General features: G+C 46.1%; 2 pseudogenes; both read left to right on the top strand.

Moving 5' to 3' along the window:
* Positions 1 to 1,302: 1,302 nt before the first annotated feature.
* LOC132765767 (zinc finger protein 420-like) lies at positions 1,303 to 13,529 on the top strand (annotated as a pseudogene).
* Positions 13,530 to 20,828: 7,299 nt separating this feature from the next.
* Positions 20,829 to 24,628, top strand: part of LOC132766166 (zinc finger protein 208-like) — a 40,173-nt pseudogene continuing 36,373 nt past the window's right edge.

Raw genomic sequence — 24,628 nt, 5'->3', positions numbered from 1 at the left:
GCCAAGTCAGACTTCCCAAGGTACGGGCGCAGCTGGTGCACAAGCTTTAGCTGTGCAAATGCTCCCCTGGTCACCGCCGAAACCTGGGGTTCCAGGCTCAGCAATGAGTCCAGGGTCACACCCAAGCTGCGAACCTGCGTCTTCAGGGGGAGTGCGACCCCATCCAACACAGGCTGTAACCCTATACCCTGTTCGGCCTTGCGACTGACCAGGAGTACCTCTGTCTTGCCTGGATTCAATTTCAATTTGTTCGTCCTCATCCAGACCGTCACAGCGGCCAAGCACCGGTTCAGGACCTGGACATACTCGAGTATATACCGTATGTTATGGCGTAATGTAAAATAAATCCATTCTCTCAGAAACAAGGAGACAGAATAAAAAGCCATTCGTGCCTCTTCGAATTCCGCAGCACTGCTGGTCACAGCTGACCTCCAACTGGAGCACTCAAGGGCCAGGGTTTCCCAGTTCTCGGTGTCTATGCCACAGTTTTTGAGGTTGGCTTTAAGCCTAACTTTAAATCTCTTTTGTTGTCTCTCCCACCCAAGTCTGTGTTCCTCCTCCTCCTCCTTGGGAAAAGGGAGCCCTGGGCCTTGACCCCAAACTGAGACCTCCTTTCTCTGTTGTTGGTGGAGACTCTGCTCTGCTCCCTGGATGGATGGATTCCCCTTAATAGGTTCTTGTAGGTTTTTTCGGGCTATAGGGCCATGTTCTAGAGGCATTTCTCCTGACGTTTCGCCTGCATCTATGGCAAGCATCCTCAGAGGTAGTAAGGTCTGTTGGAAATAGGAAAATGGGTTTATATATCTGTGGAATGACTGGGGTGGGGCAAAGAGCTCTTCCCTGCTGCAGTTAGGTGTGAATGTTTCAGCTGACCACCTTCATTAGCATTTGAAGGCCTGGCTGAGCCTGGGAAAATGTTCTGTTGGGAGGTGTTAAGATGTGCCTGGTTGTTTCCTCTCTGCTGTTTTGCTGTTGTGATTTTAGAGATTGTAGTAATTTTAGAGATTTAAGATTCCCCTTAATGTTCAGTGGGGTTGGGCAGCAAGGGTTTGGCAGGGAGAGAAGATATCTTAACTATCCTAGGAATATGGAATTTTCCCTCCATGACTCAATCTCTGCCTTCATCTTCAGTCCTTTGTTTCCAGGGCTTTGGAGAGATGCTCTTTCCCCCTCTTCCCAGTGTAACCTGGGCAAGGAAGGGTTAAGGGGAAGGAGTGTGGTTCCCAGAGAGGCAGGAAGGAAGTGGGCCTCCTCAGACCTGCCTTCCCTGCCCCTCTAGGAACCAAACTCTCTCCCCTTCACCCTTCCTTGCCTGGCTGGGAGAGGGGAGTTCCCCCCTTGGCCTCTCCTTCCTCCTCCTTCTCTTCTTCCGGTGAGTCTTCTTCCCAGACCTTCTTCTCCAAAGGGCCAAAGAGGGGCTGAAGCCCACCACCCCTGGAGGGAGGGCCAGAGTGGGGCCAGGCCTCCTTCCCTCCCTCCCAGGCTGGCCTCCTAACACACCCTGGCCCAGAAGGAGAAGGGAAACCACCCCTTCCTGATCTCTCCTCCTTGGAAGGAGATGCAGCCTGGCCTTGAGACTTGGGCGCCATGGGGAGAAGGGGGCCTGGTGCAGAGGGAATAATGGGGGTCAGCACAAGGGAGCAGCCGGGGATCCTTGGGAGGAGGGAGGGAGGGAGAGGCAGGCAGAGAGAGGGGGGGCAGGGCTCTCTCCACCCACCCACCCACCTGCATGGCTGGTTCCCCCTCCCCCCCCTTGAGTTTTGAAATAATTCAGGGTTTTCTTTTCTTTTTTTTAATAATATTTTTATTATTTTACTAGCTGTCCCCTGCCATGCGTTGCAGTGGCCCACATGGGGGTTCTGTGTGGAAAGTTTGGCCCAATTCTATCGTTGGTGGTGAGGTTCAGAATGTTGTAGGTGAACTACAACAGTTTGGGTGTTCGCAGTTTGGCTCCGTTCCTTCCTTGAGGGCTGTACCTAGTTGGTGAAGCTGGGGCCACCTGCTCGGACCCCTGGCCATTGACCTGTGGGGTCCCATAAGGTTCCATTCTTTCCCCCATGCTATTCAATATCTACATGAAAGCCGCTGGGTGAGATCATCCGGAGTTTCGGGGTGCGGTGTCATCTGTACGCAGATGATGTCCAACTCTGTCACTCTTTTCCACCTGCTACTAAGGAGGCTGTCGAGGTCCTGAACCGGTGCCTGGCCGCTGTGACGGTCTGGATGAGGGCGAACAAATTGAAATTGAATCCAGACAAGACAGAGGTACTCCTGGTCAGTCGCAAGGCCGAACAGGGTATAGGGTTACAGCCTGTGCTGGACGGGGTCGCACTCCCCTTGAAGGCGCAGGTTCGCAGCTTGGGTGTGACCCTGGACTCATCGCTGAGCCTGGAACCCCAGGTTTCGGCGGTGACCAGGGGAGCATTCGCACAGTTAAGACTCGTGCGCCAACTGCGACCGTACCTTGGGAAGTCTGACTTGGCCACGGTAGTCCACGCTCTGGTTACATCCCGCCTTGATTACTGCAACGCTCTCTACGTGGGGTTGCCTTTGAAGACGGCTCGGAAGCTCCAACTAGTCCAACGGGCGGCAGCCATGGTACTAACAGGAGCAGGGCGCAGGGAGCATACAACTCCTCTGCTGTACCAGCTCCACTGGCTGCCGATTAGCTACCGGGCCCAATTCAAAGTGCTGGCATTGACCTTTAAAGCCCTAAACGGTTCTGGCCCAACATATCTATCCGAACGTATCTCGGCCTATCAGCCCACCAGGACCCTAAGATCTTCGGGAGAGGCCCTTCTCTCCATCCCGCCTGCTTCACAGGTGCGGCTGGCGGGAACGAGAGACAGGGCCTTTTCTGTGGTGGCCCCGCGGCTTTGGAATGCCCTCCCTATAGAGATAAGATCAGCCTCCTCGCTGATAGTATTTCGGAAAAAACTCAAGACATGGATGTTTGAGCAAGCATTCGGCTAATCCGATGCGATGAAATCTCTGATCAAGGACTGGCAATCACAGACAACGAAATTGGATTATGATTTTAATTTAAGAGATGCATTGGTCTGTATTGGTGGCCCAATACTGTGTATTGTATATGTATGTGTTTTATATTTTTAATTGGAATATTGTTGTTTTTAAATGTTGTAAACCGCAATGAGTCGCCGTTTTAGGCTGAGATATTAGCGGTATACAAGTGTACTAAATAAATAAATAAATAAATAAACTACAAGTCCCAACAACTACAACTCCCAAATGTCAAGATTCTATTTTCCCCTAACTCCACCATAGAATCATAGAATCAAAGAGTTGGAAGAGACCTCCTGGGCCATCCAGTCCAACCCCATTCTGCCAAGAAGCAGGAATATTGCATTCAAAGCACCCCTGACAGATGGCCATCCAGCCTCTGTTTAAAAGCTTCCAAAGAAGGAGCCTCCACCACACTCTGGGGCAGAGAGTTCCACCAGTGTTCACATTTGGGCATATTGAGTATTTGTGTAGAGTTTGGTCCAGATCCATCATTGTTTGAGTCCACAGTGATCTCTGGATGCAGGTGAACTATAACTCCAAAATCAAAGGACACTGCCCACCAAACCCTTCCAGTATTTTCTGTTGGTCATGGGAGAACTGTGTGCCAAGTTTGGTTCAATTCCATCAATGGTGGGGTTCAGAATGCTCTTTGATTGTAGCTGAACTATAAATCCCAGCAACTACAACTCCCAAATGACAAAATCAATTTTTTTGAGTGAAGGGCATACATTGGGTTGTTAGGCGTCTTGTGTCCAAATTTGGTGCCAATTCCCCCAGTGGTTTTTGAGTTCTGTTAATCCCACAAACACACTACACTCGCTGGAACACCCCAGCAAGCGAGAGTCCAAAAGTGGCAGGCCCAAACCCAGCACCTCAATCCATGGGTGATACCAGATGAGAGACTCCCCGCTGGGCACACAGAAGACTGGGCGACTTGGAAGGCGCTGAACAGACTGCTCTCTGGCACCACGAGATGCAGAGCCAATCTTAAGAAATGGGGCTACAGGGTGGAATCCTCGGCATGCGAGTGTGGAGAAGAGCAAACCACAGACCACTTGCTGCAATGCACCCTGAGCCCTGCCACATGCACAATGGAGGACCTTCTTGCGGCAACACCAGAGGCACTCCCAGTGGCCAGATACTGGTCAAAGGACATTTAACCAACTACCAAGTTTGCAAAATCTGTGTGTTTTTTTCTTTTTTTTTTCTTTTTAATCTCTGTGTTTGTTTTGTTCTGTTAGAATTGTAACACAATGGTATGGTTGCTGATGACACGATAAATAAAAAAAATACACTACATGTTTATTTATATAGATCATGGTTTAATATATTTGTTATACATTTGTTTTACAGCAGATCCATATTATTCAATACAACGTAACATACTTTTGGCATCTGGTGTTATTTTTCTGCTTATACATATTGTCTATCTCTCACCGCTGTTCTCTCTCTCTCTTTCTCTCCCCCCCCCCCCCCCAAGCCACAGTTTTTAGATGTCATCTGTCCCAAATTTCAATTCTTCTTGTGGAGGAAACTTTCCTTCTTTATTTTTTAATCCTTTTTCAATAAATTTTCTCCATACATCATCCATATACCTCTTTTAACTTTTCTTCTTCTTGCTCTTTTTATTGCTATAGCCTTCAGGTTTCTTTCCAAAGCCCCTTCCTTTCCCCCAAATATGTCTTTATCCTTCATATTCAGAAGTCCGCGACATTGTTCAGGAGGCGGCAACAAAGTACGTCCCAAAGAAAAAGAAAACCAAGAAGGCAAAATGGTTGTCTGCTGAGACATTGGAAGTAGCCCAAGAAAGGAGGAAAGCAAAAGGAAACAGTGATAAGGGGAGATATGCCCAGTTAAATGCGCAATTCCAGAGGTTAGCCAGAAGAGATAAGGAACTATTTTTAAATAAGCAATGCATGAAAGTGGAAGAAGACAACAGAATAGGAAGGACAAGAGACCTCTTCCAGAAAATTAAAAACATTGGAGGTAAATTTCAGGCAAAGATTGGTATGATAAGAAACAAAGACAGCAGGGACCTAACAGAAGCTGAAGAGATCAAGAGAAGGTGGCAAGACTATACAAAAGATCTGTATAGGAAGGATAATAATATCGAGGATAGTTTTGACGGTGTGGTGAATGAATTAGAACCAGACATCCTGAGGAGTGAGGTGGAATGGGCCTTAAGAAGCATTGCTAACAACAAGGCAACAGGAGACGATGGGATCCCAGCTGAACTGTTTAAAATCTTGAAAGAGGATGCTGTCAAGGTGATGCATGCCATTTGCCAGCAAATATGGAAAACACAAGAATGACCATCAGACTGGAAAAAAATCAACTTATATCCCCATACCAAAAAAGGAAAATGTGAAAGACTGCTCAAACTTCCGTACAGTGGCCCTTATTTCTCATGCCAGTAAGGTAATGCTCAAGATCCTGCAAGGAAGACTCCAGCAATACATGGAGCGAGAGTTGCTAGACGTTCCAGCTGGGTTTAGAAAAGGCAGAGGAACGAGAGACCAAACTGCCAATATCTGCTGGATAATGGAGAAAGGCAGGGAGTTTCAGAAAAACATCTATTTCTGCTTCATTGACTATTCTAAAGCCTTTGACTGTGTGGATCATAATAAATTGTGGCAAGTTCTTGGTGGGATGGGCATCCCAAGCCCCCTTGTCTCTCTCCTGAGGAATCTGTACAAGGACCAAGTAGCAACAGTCAGAACTGACCACAGAACAACAGACTGGTTGAAGATTGGGAAAGGCGTACGGCAAGGCTGCATACTCTCACCCAACCTTTTTAACTTGTATGCAGAATGCATCATGCGATGTGCAGGGCTTGATGAATGCAGGGCTGGGGTGAAGGTTGCTGGAAGAAACATTAACAACCTCAGATATGCAGATGACACCACTCTGATGGCTGAAGGTGAGGAGGAGCTGAGGGGCCTTCTGATCAAGGTGAAGGAAGAAAGCGCAAAAGCCGGGTTGCAGCTAAACATAAAAAAAACCAAGATTATGGCAACAAGAATGATTGACAACTGGAAAATAGAGGGAGAAAATGTGGAGGCCATGACAGACTTTGTGTTTCTAGGTGCAAAGATTACTGCAGATGCAGACTGTGGCCAGGAAATCAGAAGACGCTTACTTCTTGGGAGGAGAGCAATGTCCAGTCTCGATAAGATAGTAAAGAGTAGAGACATCACATTGGCAACAAAGATCCGCCTAGTCAAAGCCATGGTATTCCCTGTAGTCACCTACGGATGTGAGAGCTGGACCTTAGGGAAGGCTTAGCGAAGGAAGATCGATACTTTTGAGCTGTGGTGTTGGAGGAAAGTGCTGAGAGTGCCTTGGACTGCGAGAAGATCCAACCAGCCCATCCTCCAGGAAATAAAGCCCGACTGTTCATTGAAGGGAAGGATACTAGAGACAAAGTTGAAGTACTTTGGCTACATCATGAGGAGACAGCAAAGTCTAGAGAAGACAATGATGCTGGGGAAAGTGGAAGGTAAAAGGAAGAGGGCCCGACCAAGGGCAAGATGGATGGATTGCATCCTTGACTGGACTGACTTTGAAGGAGCTGGGGGTGGTGACGGCCGACAGGGAGCTCTGGCGTGGGCTGGTATATGAGGTCCAGGAGGTCACGAAGAGTCGGAGACGACTGAACGAATGAACTACAACAGGACTTCTTTCTATTTTAATATTCATTATATCTTCTATTTCTCTAAATACTTTCGCCCCAAAATTCAGGGTTTCTCTTTATCATCTTGTCATAAGTACTTTTTAAAACACTAAATAGGTTCTTTTCTTCCGCTTTCAGTGAGACAGGTGGCATTAGGTACTTTCATGCAGACGCAGACTCCAGTCCTGGGCATTATAATAATTAACTTGGTTACATAGACAAAGGGGGATGTGGCATCAACATTTACACATCTTCTCTAACATTCAATCCCTCATTCATCATTCATTCATCAAGCGTTCCTACCATTCTTCTTGTTGACAATTATCCGCTTCTTGAGAGGAGACGGCTATTCACGATGGTGTTCAGAAATGGTGTTCAGTCGGTCTGACACACTTTCAGAGAGAGAGAGAGAGGTGGGGGGGGGGTCCTTTTATTTCGTGTTTTCTGTTGATGTGAATCTGAAGAATGGCTGACGGACAGATCCCATCAGTTCCTGGACAGATGTTGATTTTGTTTAATTGGCTTTCCTTATCCAGGAGCCTTGTAAACATTTCTGTAAGGAGCCACAGTGTTGGCTTCCTTACTTAAAAGAACCATTGTCTTTGGCAATGTAAACAAGTTGTTTTTCCAAGAAGAGTCCGTCAAGTCAACAACGTTAAGAGTTAATCATTTGTCACAGGTCTCATCAGCAATTTTTAATTACTGTCCATGAGTTCTCCACCTTTCTTGTAGTTTTCCAGGCCTCATTCCTTAGAATGGTATCTTCAGCCCAATTGGGCCGCATTCATATGCCTTTCATACAATCTCTCAAACTATATGGCATATTTTATCATGAGAATCTGGATTTCCAAATATTTAACTTTAGTTGTTATATTAAATTTTTTCTCTTGTTTCTAAGTCCCTTCGTTCTTTATAAGGAAGACTATGGATCATCAAAGAAAAAACCTCCCGAATCCTGTTGTCTAATTCTGCCTTTCATTCACAGAAGAAGTGTGATTTTTGGCTGAGAATTTTGGAGTCGAGACCGGTTCTGGGATTTCTTTCTCTTGAGAGAAGACGGAGGAAGAGCATCTTGGATACGGCAGGGTTCTTCCATCAGAGTGGTTCCAACATGGAGAGACCCAACTCACCTGGACCTGAAGCAGGAAGGGCTCCTGGAAAGATTGGGGAATCCTGGGAAATAACTACGCAGATGATCCTGGATAAACACATACAGTTCCATCGCTTGAAGCGCTTCAGGCATTCCTCCTTCCGAGAGAGCGAGGGACCCAGAGAGGTTTGCAGCCGCCTCCACTCTCTCTGCCGCCAGTGGCTGAGGCCAGAGCAACACTCCAAGGCGGAGATGCTGGACCTGGTGATCCTGGAGCAGTTCATGAGCATCCTGCCCCGAGAGATGAGGAGCTGGGTCCGAGAGTGTGGGGCAGAGACCTCTTCCCAGGCGGTGGCCCTGGCGGAAGGCTTCCTCCTGAGTCGGGCAGAGGACGAGAAGCAGGAAGGACAGGTGAGAGCATTGCCTCTTGGGTTTTCTCGCCTTGGGACTGATGGAGAGATTAAACGTACATCCTGCCTTCCTTCCAAGATGGGGCCGATGTGAGGGAGAAGCCAGACTCTGCTCCCTCGGCCTCTTTTCCCCCCTGCTCTGCCCCTCCGGCTCTCACCTCCATAACCACTGTGAGCTCAGTTGCTGCTCTACTCAAATTTGATGACCCTGATCTTTCTCCATACTACATCTGGAATTTTCTGTACTCTTCTAGCCCCAATATGACTGCATTGAGGTCCACCCTGATGTCCCTGAATCTGAGAAACCTGCACCAGGCACCACCCAGATCCTCCAGCAGAAGGAACTCGAGCAGGAAGGAGATGGGGCTGCAGCCTTGGAGGGTAAGAAGGAACCCTTTGGGGTGTTTTGCTGTTTTATTCAGTGTAACTTCCCCTTCAGGGGATTGTAACAAATGCACAATCCGTTTGAGCAAGAGAAGGCATACGTGTAGGATCATTTGGCCTTGAGATGAGTATATAGGGAAGCATTTGGTTACAAAAGGTGTAATTTCAGTGTGATTTGGAGTATTCTGTATAGTTCTACTTCTGCATTTGCATACTGATGGGTGGGACTGAAATATTAGCCATACAGTATGTTCCCGGGTGAAGCCCGAAGCTAAGATGAGACCTGAAACTGAGCTGGAAGACAAACAGACAACCAAGAATAACTTTAGTCCATTGAACTACCAAGCCCATTACTTGTTTCAGTCCCACCTATTCACAGCACTGCATGAGAAGAAAAACTGCTAGACTCCAAAACTTTACAATTCCTGGGCTGGAGGATGCTTCTGTCTTCATAGGTTTCTCTTCAGGACTGTAATTTTCAACTCTGAGACATGTTTCTGTGATCAGCTTTCCACCTCTCTCTCTCTCTCTCTCTCTCTCTCTCTCTCTCTCTCTCTCTCTCTCTCTCCCTCCCTCCCTCCCTCCCTCCCTCCCAGGGGCTGGAATGACGTTTTGGCCAAATTCACAGTCGCATCTTCCACTTTGTGATGGAGTGGAACTGAATCAGGTAAGCAGAAGGATTCCTGGGAGAGGAGGAAGGGAGCTGCCTGGGCGTCATTGGTTCAAGGCTCAATCACCAAACATCTTTTGAAACAGAACCATTTGAAAAGATTCTTGGAATAAGAATCTTGGATTCTTGAATTTCCCTTATTTTCCTTTTCCCACCAGGGCCCAATCACCTTTGAGGACGTGGCTGTCCATTGGTCTTTGGAGGAGTGGGCTCTCCTGAATCCTGGTCAGAAAGCCTTGCACGGGCAGATCATGGAGGAGATTCATGGGATGGTGGACTCTCTTGGTAAGGATCACCCATTGTTGGGAACTTCTATTTCAGAATGCAGGATCCCAGTCAGCAGCTCTCTGGTGGAAGCAATTACACCAGAGAGCTGATTATCAATGCCTCCCTGAGTCAAGGACACGTGCCATCTTGCCTGAAACAGGCCATAGTGAGGCCAGTCCTGAAGAAGGCTTCACTTGACTCAGCAGTTTTGAATCACTACCAACCAGTCTCCAATCTTCCGTTCTTGGGCAAGGTTCTAGAGCGGGTGGTCGCTCCTCAGCTCCAGGGATTCTTGGACCATACTGATTATCTGGACCCATTTCAGTCTGGCTTCAGGCCTGATCACGGTAGCGAGACGGCTTTGGTCAACTTGGTGGATGATCTCCGCAGAGAGCTTGATAGGGGGAGTGTGTCCTTGTTGGTTCTCTTGGGACATCTCAGCAGCTATCGATACCATCGACCATGGTATCCTTCTGGGACGAATCTCGGGAATGGGTCTTGGGGGCACTGCACTCCAGTGGCTCTGTTCCTTCCTTGAGGGCCGTACCCAGTCCGTGGAGCTGGGGCCACTTGCTCGGACCCCTGGCCATTGACCTGTGGGGTCCCACAAGGTTCCATTCTTTTCTCCATGCTATTCAATATCTCACTGGGTTTCAACTGGAGTTTCACAGATGGCTGTGATGGGCTGGATGAGGGCTAACAAGCTGAACCCTCCTGGCCAGTCATGGGACTGATCGGGGCATAGGGTGGCTACCTGTGCTTGATGGGTCGCACTCCCTCTGACGACGCAGGTCCGCTGCTTGGGGGTCCTTCTGGACTCCGCTTTGACACTTGATGCTTAGGCGTCGGGGGTGGCTGGGAGGGCCTTTGCACAGTTAAAAGGTGAGCATTTGAATGTGAAGGGAAAAGTAATCAATTTCCCCCAGAAAGAGGGAGACAAAATAAAAACCAGGCTGGGCTGAGAAACAGGTAGCCTCTGGAGCATATGTTACTCACCTCTCCCTCAGAGGCTCCAGCCGGCCAAAGAGTGTCCATTTTTACCGAACAAGGGGTGGGGAGGGGGCGTCATTTATATCTTCTTTTCTTCCATACCCATCATTTCAATCACTTTCTTATATTATTTCCCTAAAGTCCTTATCACACACACTGAAGAATGATTATTTCTGTCCTCCTTCACAGCAGATAAGTGGAACACCAAACACAGGAAACATCTGCGACACAATGCGGGACTTCCTAGACGCCAGCAAGGCCACAGAGAAGATGGAGGTTCTGCCAGAGATCTCTTAAGCCAGGAGTGTGGGAAATCTGTTATCCAGAGTTCACACTCTGTGAGGCACAAAAGACTCCACGCAGAGGAGAAGCCATACCCATGCCAGGAGTGTGGGAAATGTTTTGCTTACAGTTCAGACTTGGTGAAACACAAAAGAGTCCACACAGGAGAGAAGCCATACCAATGCCAGGAGTGTGGGAAATGTTTTGCTTACAGTTCAGCTTTGATAGACCACAAAAGACTCCACACAGGAGAGAAGCCATACCAATGCCAGGAATGTGGGAAATGCTTTACTCAGGGTTCAGCCTTGGTGAGCCACAAAAGACTCCACACAGGAGAGAAGCCGTACCAATGCCAGGAGTGTGGGAAATGTTTTGTTGTGAATCATGCCTTGGTGAGCCACAAAACAGTCCACACAGGAGAGAAGCCATACCAATGCCAGGAGTGTGGGAAATGTTTTGCTCGGAGTTCAAACCTGGTGAACCACAAAAGACTCCACACAGGAGAAAAGCAATACCAATGCCAGGTGTGTGGGAAATCTTTTGCTGAGAGTTCACATTTGGTGAGTCACAAACAACTCCACAAAGGAGAAAAGCATTACCAATGCCAGGAGTGTGGTAAATGTTTTGTTTACAGGTCACATTTGGTGAGGCACAAAAGAGTCCACACAGGAGAGAAGCCATACCCATGCCAGGAGTGTGGGAAATGTTTTGCTTACAGTTCAGACTTGGTGAAACACAAAAGACTCCACACAGGAGAGAAGCCGTACCAATGCCAGGAGTGTGGGAAATGTTTTGCTCAGAGTTCAACCTTGGTGAGCCACAAAAGAGTCCACACAGGAGAGAAGCCATAGCAATGCCAGGAGTGTGGGAAATGTTTTACTCAGAGTTCAGCCTTGGTGAGCCACAAAAGACTCCACACAGGAGAGAATACATAGCAATGCCAGGAGTGTGGGAAATGCTTTGCTGGCAGTTCAACATTGGTGAAACACAGAAGACTCCACACTGGAGAGAAGCCATACCATTGCCAGGAGTGTGGGAAATGTTTTGCTCAGGGTTCAACCTTGGTGAGCCACAAAAGAGTCCACACAGGAGAGAAGCCATAGCAATGCCAGGAGTGTGGGAAATGTTTTGCTTACAGTTCAGACTTGGTGAAACACAAAAGACTCCACACAGGAGAGAATCCGTACCAATGCCAGGAGTGTGGGAAATGTTTTGCTCAGAGTTCAGCCTTGGTGAGGCACAAAAGAGTCCACACAGGAGAGAAGCCATACCAATGCCAGGAGTGGGGGAAATGTTTTGCTGAGAGTTCACATTTGGTGAGTCACAAACAACTCCACAAAGGAGAAAAGCATTACCAATGCCAGGAGTGTGGGAAATGTTTTGCACGCAGTTCAAATTTGGTAAGCCACAAAAGACTCCACACAGGAGAGAAGCCATACCAATGCCAGGAGTGTGGGAAATGTTTTGCTGGCAGTTCAACATTGGTGAAACACAGAAGACTCCACACTGGAGAGAAGCCATACCATTGCCAGGAGTGTGGGAAATGTTTTGCTTTCAGTTCAGACTTGGTGAAACACAAAAGACTCCACACAGGAGAGAAGCCGTACCAATGCCAGGAGTATGGGAAATGTTTTGCTCAGGGTTCAACCTTGGTGAGCCACAAAAGAGTCCACACAGGAGAGAAGCCATAGCAATGCCAGGAGTGTGGGAAATGTTTTGCACGCAGTTCAGCCTTGGTGAGCCACAAAAGAGTCCACACAGGAGAGAATCCATAGCAATGCCAGAAGTGTGGGAAATGTTTTGCTGGCAGTTCAGCATTGGTGAAACACAGAAGACTCCACACTGGAGAGAAGCCATACCATTGCCAGGAGTGTGGGAAATGTTTTGCTCAGGGTTCAACCTTGGTGAGCCACAAAAGAGTCCACACAGGAGAGAAGCCATACCAATGCCAGGAGTGTGGGAAATGTTTTGCTTACAGTTCAGACTTGGTGAAACACAAAAGACTCCACACAGGAGAGAAGCCGTACCAATGCTAGGAGTGTGGGAAATGTTTTGCTCAGAGTTCAGCCTTGGTGAGGCACAAAAGAGTCCACACAGGAGAGAAGCCATACCAATGCCAGGAGTGGGGGAAATGTTTTGCTGAGAGTTCACATTTGGTGAGTCACAAACAACTCCACAAAGGAGAAAAGCATTACCAATGCCAGGAGTGTGGGAAATGTTTTGCACGCAGTTCAAATTTGGTAAGCCACAAAAGACTCCACACAGGAGAGAAGCCATACCAATGCCAGGAGTGTGGGAAATGTTTTGCTGGCAGTTCAACATTGGTGAAACACAGAAGACTCCACACTGGAGAGAAGCCATACCAATGCCAGGAATGTGGGAAATGTTTTAGTCAGAGTTCAGCCTTGGTGAGCCACAAAAGTCATCACACTGGAGAGAATCCATAGCAATGCCAGGAGTGTGGGAAATGTTTTGCTGACAGTTCATCCTTGGTGAAGCACAAAAGACTAAATGTTTAATCTTTAATGAAAGATTAAATGTCTCTGATCTTGAATGCTAAGCAGGGCCAGTTCTGGTTAGTATTTGGATGGGAAGCCACAAATGAATAGCAGGTGCTCTATTTCAGAGAAAGAAACTGACAAAAGAAAACCCTATTAAATTCATGGGGCCGCCATAAATAAAAGGAGAACTCTACACACACCCAACCATGGGCTGCTAAAAGCAATATAGGAATACATAGAAAAAGATAGCTTTCGCATTTCTGAAAATAAAATAGTTCCAATGAAAATGAGGAAAAAATATATATTTTCTGTCGTTTTGAAAGTGGTTTTTTGGAATATGTAAGCATGAGTCCCCTTTCAGGGGGAAAAGGGCAGGGTATAAATCTATATATATGAATCTGTTAGGTTGGTTCAACGGGACAGCAAAACTCCACAACCCCCCAACGAAACTGCACCAAAATTTGCATGCCCATGACACAACCCACAAGGTACAAATATATCTACTCAAAATGAAAAACAACACAACAACACACAAAACGGCAAAACAACAAAACTCAAAAAACCCCAGCGAAACTTAACCAAAATTCCCATGCCCATAACACAACCCACAAGGTACAAACATATCTACTCAAAATGAAAAACAACACAACAACACACTCACAAAATGGCAAAACAACGAAACTAAAAAAAAAAAACGAAACTTAACCAAAATTCCCATGCCCATAACACAACCCACAAGGTACAAACTTATCTACTCAAAATGAAAAACAACACAACAACACACTCACAAAACGGCAAAACAACAAAATACCCCCAACGAAACTTAACCAAAATTCCCATGCCCATAACACAACCCACAAGGTACAAACATATCTACTGAAAATGAAAAACAACACAACAACACACAAAACGGCAAAACAACAAAACTCAAAAAACCCCAACGAAACTTAACCAAAATTCCCATGCCCATAACACAACCCACAAGGTACAAACTTATCTACTCAAAATGAAAAACAACACAACAACACACTCACAAAACGGCAAAACAACAAAATACCCCCAACGAAACTTAACCAAAATTCCCATGCCCATAACACAACCCACAAGGTATAAACATATCTACTGAAAATGAAAAACAACACAACAACACACTCACAAAACGGCAAAACAACAAAACTAAAAAAAACCCAACGAAACTTAACCACACACACACACAAAACCCCACGCTCTATCACTCCCCCCGCCGCCACACACACACACACACAACCCCACACTCCATCACTCCCCCTGCCGCTGCGCACACACACGCAACCCCACTCCCCCGCCGCCGCACACACACACAACCCCACGCTCCATCACTCCCCCTGCCGCCGCACACACAACCCCACATTCCATCACTCCCCCCACCGCCGCACACACACACGCAACCCCACTCCCCCCGCCGCCGCACACACACACGCAACCCCACGCTCCATCACTCCCCCGCCGCCACACACAAACACAACCCCATGCTCCATCACTCCCCCCGCTGCCGCACACACACACGCAACCCCACGCTCCATCACTCCCCCCACTGCCGCACACACACAACCCCATGCTCCATCACTCCCCCCGCCACCGCACACACACACACAACCCCACTCCCCTCGCCGCCGCACACACACACGCAACCCCACGCTCCATCACTCCCTCCGCCGCCACACACACACACACAACCCCACACTCCATCACTCCCCCGCCCCAATTTTACCTCCTTCACGCCACCTCCAAACCCCACCCCGCCCCTTCCCACCCTGTCAAAATCCAGGAAAGACAGGAAGGAAGGAAAGAAGAAAGAGAAAGGGGGGTAAAAAAAAGGGAGAAGGAAGGAAAGTTAGAGAAAGAAGGAAGAAGAAAAGGAAAGAAGAAAAGGAAAGATGGAAGGAAAGAAAAGAGAGACAGCAGAAGAGAAAGAAAAGGGGAAGGAAGGAAAGAGGTAGAGAAGGAAGAAATGAGAGACAGAGGGAGAGAAAGAAAAGGGGGAAGGAAGGAGAGAAGGAAAGAAAAAAGGGAATGAAGGAAGGAAAGAGGGAGTGAAGGAAGGGGGAAGATGTAGAGAAAGAGGGAGGGAAGGAAAGAGATAAAGAAGGAAGAGGAGAAGGAAAGATGGGAGGGAAGGAAGGAAGGAGGGAAAGAAGGAGAGAAAGAGGGAAAGTTGGCCACAGCAACACGTGGCGGGTAAAGGTTGTTATTTCAATTATTATTATGCTATTATTCCTATTAGACCCTGGGGGAATGGGAGAGGTGTCAGGTCCCAGAGGCAATGCATTGCATTATTATTGTTATGATGGTGGTGAAATAAAAGGAAATAAAAAGTGAAAGAAGGAAGCAAATAGGGAGGGAAGAAAGGGGGAGGATGAATCCAAGTAGTGAAAGAAGGAAAGAAAGAAAGAGGTAGAGAAGGAAGAAAGGAGAGAAAGGGGGAGGAAAGGGGGGGAAGGAATAGGTAGGTACCTCTCTTTCATAATAGTCCAGATATCTACCTCAACTTTGATAAGTTTTACTATAGGCCACAGCAACGCGTGGCAGGGCACAGCTAGTAGAGGAAATAAATCTATATAAATAAAAATGTAATGTTCCTTTGTGGGATTAACAGAAATCAAAAATCACTGGACACTTAACAACCCAATGTATGTCCTTCACTCAAAAAATTGATTTTGACATTTGGGAGTTGTAGTTCCTGGGATTTATAATCAAAGAACATTCTGAACACCCCCCCCCCCCCCAACAATGGAATTGAACCAAACTTGGCACACAGTTCTCCCATGACCAACAGAAAATGCTGGAAGGGTTTGGTGGGCAGTGTCCTTTGGGTTTGGAGTTGCAGTTCACCTACATCCAGAGATCACTGTGGACTCAAAAAATAATGGATCTGGACCAAATTCTACACGAATACTCAATATGCCCAAATGTGGACACTGGTGGAGTTTGGGGAAAATAGAATTTTGACATTTGGGAGTTGTAGTTGCTGGGATTTATAGTTCACCTGCAATCAGAGAGTATTCTGAATCCCACCAACGATGGAATTGAACCAAACTTGACACACAGTTCTCCCATGACCAACAGAAAATACTGGAAGGGTTTGGAGGGGAGTGTGTCCTTTGATTTTGGAGTTGTAGTTTACCTACATCCAGAGATGACTGTGGACTCAAAACAATGTTGGATCTGGACCAATCTTGGCTGGACCAGGCTTCTCCTTCCTTCCTCCCTCCCTCCTTCCTTCCTCTTTCTCTCCCCTTCTTTCCTTTCTTCCTTCCTCTTTCTCTCCCCTCCCTCCCTCCCTCCCTCCCTTCCTTTCCTTCCTTCTTCCTTCTCTCTGTGGGGACACCGGGCCAGGTGCCGTCTCCGCTTGTTCTCCTGCACGGCTGGGAGGGAAGGAGGTGTCTCGTGGCCACGGAGAACGAGAGAGCGTAGCAGAAGAAGATCTGCAGCCATGAAGCGCCTGCTGTTCCCCTCCCAGCCACGTGAGGAGAACCAGCGGAGGCGGCGCCAGGTGGGCGTGGCCAGGCAACGCTGGCTTCCCCGGGCCGGCACGGGAGGGAAGGAAGGAGGAAGGTAGGGCTGGGCGGTTTCGTTCGTTAATTTCGTAATTCGTTATTGATTCGTATTTAAATTAGCTTACGATCCGATATTGAGCCATGCAGGAGCAACTAAAAATCGAAACGAATTTTTCAATTTATTTCGTAATTGTTTCGTAATTGGTTCGAAATCGTTTCGAAATCGTTTCGTTATTATTTCCGTATGTCTGGTGCAAGTTTTAGGGTTGTTGTTTGTTTTATCAGTGATAAAAAATAAATTATCACACCAACAGTCAACAACAGAGGGAGAGGGAAGCTTCAGAAGTTCCCCCTGTCCCATTTGGAGGGGTTTTTTTGCATATTGCGCAATCGCGTCCGCCATTAACGAATCGATTCGTAATTGTTTCGTAATTTACGAAATTTCGTATATTTTGAACTTTTTTAAAGAAAAATTTCGGAATTCTTTTAAAAAACGAAACGCAAAAACCCCCTAAAAACGAATTGAATTTAGAAACAAATTTTTCCGTGGTTACCGAGCCCTAGAAGAAGGAAAGGAAGGGAAGGGAGGGAGGGAAGGAGGGAGGGGAAAGGAGAAGGAAGGGGAAGGGGAGAGAAAGGGGGAAGGGGAAGGAAGGAAGGAAGGAAAGAGAGAGAAGCCTGGTCTGGCATGACCCCGCTTGAAGCCGCTCCGGAGGGAGAGAGAGAAACGGTGAGGGGCGTTGTGCCAGCCCAGCCCAGGCCGCGCGGGCCGGATAAATGCTCTTGACGGGCTGCATACGGCCCGCGGGCCTGAGTTTGGGGACCCCTGGTATAGCTTGTAACAATCCTTTGGAGGTTTAAAAACGATTCTCAAACCAATTATTTTGAAAGCACATACTGTATATACACAAGTGTAAGGCGAGTGTTTCAGCCCCTTTTTTAGGGTGAAAAAGCTCCCCTCGGCTTATACTCGGTTGAGGGTCCTGGTGGGAAGGCGTGGGGCTGAAAAAAAGCCCTTCTTTAATTCCCCGCCTTTCCTCACCTCTTGCCACATGCGGGGTGCCTTTCCAGGCAATTACCAACTCTGCTGCTCCTTTGATATGTGTTTCCCATCTCACCCCCACATAGTATAAAAGCCGCCTCGGAAACGTTACCGTGCCTGTGGTGAAAGAAGGAGAAAGGGGTGTGTGCACGCACGCGGCAATAACAGGAAGGGTGGAGCACACCTCCTTCCCCCTCCTATCGCCGTTCATGCGCCCTCCCGCAGGGTTGCTGTGCGGAGATCAGAGAGGGTGCGTGCGTGGCGAGAGGAAGAGAAAGGGAGGCGCGTGTGCAGTCTCTTTGGGTGGCACAAGCCTCCCCCTTCCCTTGCCATGCACGCACCCTCTCTGCTCTCCACACAGCCACTCAGCTGGGTCATTGTGCGGAGAGCAGAGAGGTTTGTGTGCACAGCGAGAGGAAGAGAAAGGGTTGTGAACAGGAAAAAAGAGAAAGGGAGGCTTGTTCTCCAGACCCTCGACCATTTCCGTCCCCCTCCCATGGAGACATTCCAGTTTCTCGACATCTCCCTTCAGTTGCGGTGCCCAGAACTGGACTCGGTATTCCAGGTGTGGTCGGACTACGGCAGAATAGTTATTCCATGTTATGTGTTCAGACAAATCAAACATGACTTTGAGGGCAAGGAGGCAATGCACCTCTTTTATGAAGGTTAAACAAAGGCTTTTTGTTTTATAGCAGTTGCTGTGTGATCAAGGATACTACTTAAATAAATCAATCAATATTGAATAAATAATGGCAGAAGACATAACTTCAAATTGAAAACTTCATTGTATTCTAATTCAAGTGAGAAAAAACTAATGGAAGTGCTTGTTCATCACCTACATTTTTGGCTTAGACAATGCAACCTCAAGCTTTGCTCATAAAAGGTGGGAATCTATCTCCTGACAATATGTGAAACTACGGTATATACTAGATTGCATTTAAATGAGAAAGAAATGGATGGACGGACAGACAATATCCCTCATGGGCTGAAAATGGGGAACTACAATTTGCAATCTTTTTGTTGGCAAGTGAAGATCCTTTTGTTTCTTCAGGTGTTTGGGGGGGTGATTGGACAGGAAAATGGCCTTCCATGTTCTACGTTTTCTATATTTCCTGTTCTTCCTTCGAATGGTCTGTGTTTTATTTTATTTTAGTTATATTTTAAACCTTTGCATAATGACAAAACAGCCATATCAATTTTATCTCCTGTAAACCTGGAGTCCCTGACTGGGAGAAGGGATGAAGAATGATTAAGGTAAAGGTTTTCCACCGAGATTCAGTCCAGTCGCGTCCGACTCTGATGGTTGGTACTCATCTCCGTTTCTAAGCCATTGTCCGTAGACACCTCCAAGGTCACCTGGCCGGCATGACTGCATTGACCACCCTTACCTTCCCGCCTGAGTGAAACACATCCCTTTTTTGTTCCCTTCTCTGCCTTCATTATTCACCTCTTTTTCTTTACAGTCACTATCTTGTATCTTTCCAGCCTTGTTAGGCAAAACCATAACAATCTCTGCAGCACGACAAAATTAGACATGGGCCTTTCCACGAAGGAGCAGAAAAATCCAACCTTAAGTGACCATGGGAAGAGAGGATTGGAGGTTGGGGAGAGAAATAAAAAAGAGGGAGCGATTGTGAAATGGGTGGTAGCAAGGCAATGTCTTAAGCTAGAAAAAACGGCAAGCATTGGAATGTGAAGGCCAAAGTCATGCATTCTCCCAGAAAGGAGGAGACAGAATAAAAAGCCATTCGTGCCTCTTCGGATTCTGCAGCACTGCTGGTCACAGCTGACCTCCAACTGGAGCCCTCAAGGGCCAAGGTTTCCCATTTCTCGGTGTCTATGCCACAGTTTTTGAGGTTGGCTTTCAGCCTATCTTTAAATCTCTTTTGCTGTGTCTCCCACCCAAGTTTTTCCTCCTCCTCCTCCTCCTCCTCCTTGGGAAAAGGGAGCCCTGGGCCTTGACCCCAGGCTGAGACCTACTTTCTCTGTTGCCGGTGGAGGCTCTGCTCTGCTCCCTGGATGGATGGATGGATTCCCCTTAATGTTCAGTGGGGTTGGGCAGCAAGGGTTGGGCAGGGAGAGATTATATCTAACTAACTAACTATCCTATGAATCTATATAAATAAAAATGTAATGCTAGTTCGTGCTACCATCAGAACTCAAAAACCACTCGGGGAAATGACACCAAATTTGGACACAATTATTATTATTTATTTAGAGGTTTTCTATACCGGCCTTCTCACCTCAACGAGGGACTCGGGTCGGTTTACAGCATATAAGAAAGTACAATAATATATAAGTATAACAAAGTGCAATGTCATTACATGTTAAAATAGTACACTAAAGTACAATAAAACATAATTATCACAATTACCTAAGCCAAGTCGTCACAAGACAACTAACAGTCCAATTTATGTCCTCCACTCAGAAAAATTAATTTTGTCATTTGGGAATTGTCGTTGCTGGGATGTCGTTGGGCAGGGAGAGATTATATCTAACTAACTAACTATCCTATGAATCTATATAAATAAAAATGTAATGCTAGTTCGTGCTACCATCAGAACTCAAAAACCACTCAGGGAAATGACACCAAATTTGGACACAAGACACCTAACAGTCCAATTTATGTCCTCCACTCAAAAAAAATGATTTTGTCATTTGGGAATTGTCGTTGCTGGGATTTATAGTTTACCTACAATCAAAGAGCATTCTGAACTCCACCAATGATGGAATTGGGCCAAACTTAGCACACAGGGCTCCCATGAATGGAACAATGGATGACTAATCTGGATCGTGTTTTTAGTGATGAGATGCTAGTGATTGGTTATTATAGTAATTTGTGTACTAACTGTGTATTGATTAGGTTGTTAACTGTTTTTATATTGGTGTATTGAACTTTGCTGTTTCCTGTGTGTTGTGAACCGCTGTGAGTAGCGGTATAGAAGTAAAGTAAATAAATAAAATAAATAATAAATGACCAACAGAAAAAACTGGAAAGGTTTGGTGGACATTGACCTTGAGTTTGGGAATTACAGCAAGGGTTTGGCAGGGAGAGAATATATATTAACTGTCCTATGAATAAGGAACTTTTCCTCCATGACTCTGTCTCTGCCTTCATCTTTCATCCTTTGGTTCCAGGGCTTTGGAGAGAGGCTCTTTCCCCCTCCTTCCAGTGTAACTCTGGGCAAGGAAGGGTTAAGGGGAGGGAGTGTGGTTCCCAGAGAGGCAGGAAGGAATGGACTTCCTCAGATCCACCTTTCCTATCCCTCTAGGAACCAAACTCCCTCCACTTCACTCTTCCTTGCTTGGCTGGAAGAGAAGAGAAGAGAAGAGAAGAGAAGAGAAGAGAAGAGAAGAGAAGAGAAGAGAAGAGAAGTGGCCCTCCTTAGACCCACCTTTAGGTATGCACCTACATTATAAAAAAAATTAAAAAATTCTGATTCATAGAAATGGTTTTATTAAGTTTTGGGAAAAGGAAGTTATGCTGCCTCACCTTTTTACTTTTCAAAACATGAAATAGGTTCTTTTCTTCCTCTTTCAGTGAGACAAGATGCATTAGGCACTTTCAGAGACAGAATCAGACGCAGACTCCAGTCCTGGGCTTTAGAAGAATTAACCTGGTTACATAGACAAAGGGGGATGTGGCATCAACATTTACACATCTTCTCTAACATCCAATCCTTCCTTCATCATTCATTCATCAAGCGTTCTTACCATTTTTCTTGTTGACGATTATCCGCTTCTTGGGAGGAGGAGGCTGTTCACGATGGTGTTCAGTCGGTCTGACACACGCTTTCAGAGAGAGAGACAGAGGAGTCCTTTTATGTCGTGTTTTCTGTTGATGTGATTCTGAATGTGTAAATGGCTGATGGACAGACTCCATCAGTTCCTGGACAGATGTTGATTTTGTTTAATTGGCTTTCCTTATCGAGCAGCCTTGTAAACATTTCTGTAAGGAGCCACAGTGTTGGCTTCCTTACTTAAAACAACCATTGTCTTTGGCAATATAAACAAGTTGTTTTTCCAAGAAGAGTCCGTCAAGTCAGCAATGTCAACAGTTAAGCATTTGTCACAGGTCTCATCAGCAATTTTTAATTACTGTCCATGAGTTCTTCACCTCTTTCTTGTAGTTTTCCAGGCCTCGTTCCTTAGAATGGTATATTCTGCCCATTTGGGCCTCATTCATATGCCTTTCATACAATCTCACTCAAACTATACAGCATATTTTATGATAATCTGGATTTCCAAATATTTTATTTTAGTGGTTGTACAGGAGTTGATTATAAATTGTATGATTTTAACTGTATTTGTGTTTAGATTGGCTGCAGTAATGCTGGAGCGGCCTAAGTCAGAGGAGTCCTCCATGTGCGTTGCCATGGAGACCAATGCAGAAGAGAGGGAAGTGGGAGGAGCTTAGAGGGGAGAGTTTGAAAAAACAACAGTTAAAAATCAGTTAGAGTTTAGGTTTAGAGGAGTGAGGAGTTAGGAGTTGGGAGAGAAGGAAAGGAAAGGTGGCGGAGTGACTTGTGAAGCAAAGCTTTGACGCTTTGAAAAGCTGGATTTTGCTATTGGAAGTTTCTCAGGCTAGTGCAGCCGAATGGTGAAACAGAGCTGGTATTCTTTTAGTCTAAGGAGAGGCTAAAGAATAGTTTACTTAGTATTTGATCTAGGGGGGATCAAACAAGGGAAACATCCCTGTATTGAAACTTTGTCTGAAACAAGTGCTCTACGTCAGAAAGATACTGTGTTACTTGAAAGAATGAACTGTTAAAGTTACAAGTATTATTCCAAGTGCAACAAGGAAAAGTTACGTCTTGCAACCACACGCTGTGTACTTAAAAAAATTGTTAATTTTTATTTGAAGATTGCCTCAGCTCCATCTATTCTGTGTCCAAAGTGCCATTTCTCACAATATTACAACTTACCTCACATGGTGGCAGAAACGCAGGGAAAAGTAACCAAATAAAACTACATTCTTCTCTCCAGTCACGCTACAGTATATACAGTGTAATTACTACTAAGTTATTACTTTCTTAATAAAGGAGGAGGTGCAATTGAACAGCCTCCCTTCCAACTTGATGGTAAATTTGGTTCCTAATTGGCAACCTCCATTGCAAATTGGCCAGTTCTTTTAAAATTAGGAACTGGGGTAAAATCTCCTGAATACTGGTTCCTTTCAAATTGGTGGCAACAATAAATCATCCCTCCGCTCCCTTGCTTCTTTTCAGTGGGTTGTTGTAGGTTTTTTCGGGCTATATGGCCATGCTGGTTTTGACCTACAAAACCCTATACGGTTCCGGCCCAGCGTATCTGTCAGAACGGATCTCCCTCTACGTCCCACTCCGGAGTCTAAGATCTTCTGGGGAGGCCCTGCTCTCGTCCCCGCCTCTATCACAAGTGAGGTTGGCGGGGACCAGGAGCAGGGCCTTCTCAGTGGTGGCCCCCCACCTGTGGCATTCGCTCCCTGGGGGAAATTAGATCTGCAACATCGCTCCTTTCCTTTAGGAAAAAACTGAAAACATGGATTTGGGACCAGGCATTCAGACAATCGGGCAGATAAAGAAAGGACTTTGACAATGATTAGGAAATGACTAATGGAATACAACTATGGAACTCGGAAAAACGAAACGCTGAGCATGAGAATAGTTTTTATATGATATGTTATATACTGATTGTTTTTATTGTTTTAACTGTGATAATTGTTTTAACTATGGTTTTGTACATTATGTGTAATTTGTATAGGCATCGAATTGTGCCTTTTTTGTAAGCCGCGCTGAGTCCCCCCTCGGGGGTTGAGAAGGGCGGGGTAAAAGTACCCGAAATAAATAAATAAATGGTCTAGAGGCATTCTCTCCTGACGTTTCGCCTTTATCTATGGAAAGCATCCTCAGAGGTAGTGAGGTCTGTTTGAACTAGGCAAAAAGGTTTATATATCTGTGGAATGACCAAAGTGAGACAAAGGACTGTTGTCTGCTGGAGCTAGGTGTGAATGTTTCAACTGACCACCTTGATTAGCATACAATGGCCTGAGAACACAGAAATGCTGGACCACTCTCACAACCACCATGTCAGACTACACAGGGAAACCATTGAAATACACAAGCATGTGGACTATTTCAACAGAAAGGAGGAAATCATGAAAATAAATAAAATCTGGCTACCAGTATTAAAAAAACTCTACAATTGCAATAGCACAACAACAGAGAGGAAGCAGGCAGGGACATCTAATTACCTCTCAACAAAAGTTTGCCCCAGGCACAGTCAGGCCATTGTATGCTAATCAAGGTGGTCAGTTGAAACATTCACACCTAGCTCCAGCAGACAAGAGTCCTTTGTCTCACCCTGGTCATTCCGCGGGTATATAAACCCTTTTGCCTAGTTCCAACAGACCTCACAACCTCTGAGGATGCTTTCCATAGATGCAGGCGAAACATCAGGAGAGAATGCCTTTAGACCATGGCTATATAGCCCGAAAAAACCTACAACAACCCAGTGATTCCGGTCATGAAAGCCTTCGACAATACATATTTTATTTTAGTTGTTATATTAATTTTTGTCTCTTGTTTGAAAGTCCCTTTGTTCTTTATAAGGAAGACTATGAATCACGAGACATCAGCTGAAGGAATCATTGGGGACGGGGGATTCAGTGTGGATTGGGACTGAATGGGAGCTCAATGGGAGGCCTGGAGGCCAGAGAAGCAGAGAACCCAGTGAAAGGAGGGCCCAGCATTACCTGGCTCAGAAAGAAAGAAAGAAATG

The sequence above is a fragment of the Anolis sagrei genome, chromosome 2 (assembly GCF_037176765.1).
Source record: "Anolis sagrei isolate rAnoSag1 chromosome 2, rAnoSag1.mat, whole genome shotgun sequence".
Lineage (NCBI taxonomy): Eukaryota > Metazoa > Chordata > Lepidosauria > Squamata > Dactyloidae > Anolis > Anolis sagrei.
The sequence above is the reverse complement of the archived record's forward strand: the minus strand, read 5'-3'. Positions and strand labels throughout refer to the sequence as shown.